Source organism: Austrofundulus limnaeus, unplaced genomic scaffold (assembly GCF_001266775.1).
Source record: "Austrofundulus limnaeus strain Quisiro unplaced genomic scaffold, Austrofundulus_limnaeus-1.0 Scaffold569, whole genome shotgun sequence".
Taxonomy (NCBI): Eukaryota; Metazoa; Chordata; class Actinopteri; order Cyprinodontiformes; family Rivulidae; genus Austrofundulus; species Austrofundulus limnaeus.
This window is the reverse complement of record NW_013952971.1, coordinates 238,363-240,192: the sequence shown is the minus strand read 5'-3', so window position 1 is coordinate 240,192 and position 1,830 is coordinate 238,363. Positions and strand designations below refer to the sequence as shown.

The 1,830-nt window shown below is 42.0% G+C and overlaps 1 protein-coding gene across 1 annotated transcript in view; it reads left to right on the top strand.

Annotated features, from left to right (window-relative positions):
* Positions 1-1,830, top strand: part of LOC106530869 (atlastin-2) — a gene marked incomplete in the record, with an annotated part of 43,224 nt that overhangs the window by 6,695 nt on the left and 34,699 nt on the right.

The following is a 1,830-nucleotide window of genomic DNA, read 5'->3' as shown; positions in this document are numbered from 1 at the left end:
AGTACAAAATATTTTGTAAATCCTTAAAGCTAAAATAAGAAAAAAGACGTCAGTTTTTTCCAACCATATTGCACTAATATTTGGAACATTTTCAAAAACTTTACCAAAGCATACAGACTTCAGTCTTAACCATAGTGCATACATACTTGGTAAATATGGAACAAAATTTAATTTCGTGTTGAAGTATTTCAGTTTCATTTTGCACTGCCTGCAGAYAATTGTGCTCATGTCGAGCTCTTTTATTCCCCGGGGCATTGTAGAAACCAAAGTGTGTCCAAACACTGGCTTTTAGGGACGACGGAGCGGGTTGAATCAAGCTCTCCTCCTGCTCCATGCTAACAGACTCCACTCAGAGCAAGGGAGCTGGCTAACTAGCTTAGCACCGCTAGTAGAGAGACGCCGCCTTCTACGGTGGCCGCAACATAATCTACAGTACAGATTACGTTACCTTTCAGATTTGACAAAATTTTAAACGCATTCTAAAATCAATTTGTGCAAGTTTAGAATCGATTCAGAATCGCCATAAACTATGAATCACGATCCTTTTTAAGAACCGATTTTTCTCAACACCCCTCTAGCTCCATGTGTTTATTATAGCTCCAAAACAGAAGTCCAGTTGCTTCGTCTTTTTACTTTTAATTTTCCATGTAGATAGTAAACACCAGCCTCGGTTGCGGAGCGTATCCATCCTAAAGTTACTTACGTTACTTCCAGCTCGTTACTTTGTTCTGAAAATAAAAAGCTTCACCGGAGCATCCGGTCAGAGGCAGGTTCAGATATAAACACTGAACTAAACAAGCAGGTCAGATAGGGACACTTTTCCTTGTAGCACTGCTACACACATAGCAAGCTAATGTTATTGGTTGTGTCCAAATTCAGAGGCTGGGTCCTCCGAAGAACCCGACCTACCAGGTCCAGGTGGGCTGAGTCCTTTGGTAGGTCCTTGGATGCATTTTTGATGCCCAAATCGCATTCGCTGTGAACTAAAGATGCCCTGATCAGATACTCAGAATCAGTATCGGTGGCAGATATGGACATTTTTTTGAGAATCAGGTAGAATCGGGTTGAGTCATGTGGTCGGGCTGATCCAGTTYTTGTGACAGTTTTCAGCATCATCATGCTTTACAAATGCCGTTAAGAAGTCAAGACGCACGAAAGTATTCAACCATGTCCACAGTGTGGGAACACTTTTCAATGGAAAACAATGATGCTGAAACTGCATCTTGTCAAATCTGCAAACTGGATGTTTCTGGTGGTGGGAACAGCAGGGCTCGCTTTAATGCTACCAACCTTGTCACTTGGAAAGAAATAAAGAAATAAAGCTACCGGGTCAGTATCAGATCGTTGTCAGAAAGACTAATTAATAAAGTGCCAATATTATGTGTTTTTCAGGCATATATTTAAATACTATACCATAATAAAGTATCTATGTCACCTTTAGCTGTTATTAAACTGCTGTTTTTAATGTTTAAATAGAAAAAACGTATCTTCTCATCACTTCCTCTTCTAAACGCCTTGAAAATTGGCCTCTGTCTCTTTAAGAACCTCCTTCTGCTTTTGTTCCATCCCGTTCGGTTGGGCGGGGTTCGCACTCGGGGGCTCATGCGCGCGCTATGATGCAGTTTACTTGGCATCTGAAAATAAACTGAAGTAATCTGAAAAGAGCTTCACTGAGTGAGAACAAATGTTGAGAGCTCAGCAGACAGTTAGGTTTCACTTTCAGTTTCACCCGAGAGCCTGCAGGAGTCATGGGCGGTGTGTGTGTGGTGGGGGGAGGGGCTACGCTTCGCCATAAGGAAGTTCAGCTTAAAGACACGTCCCAGGTAGGGC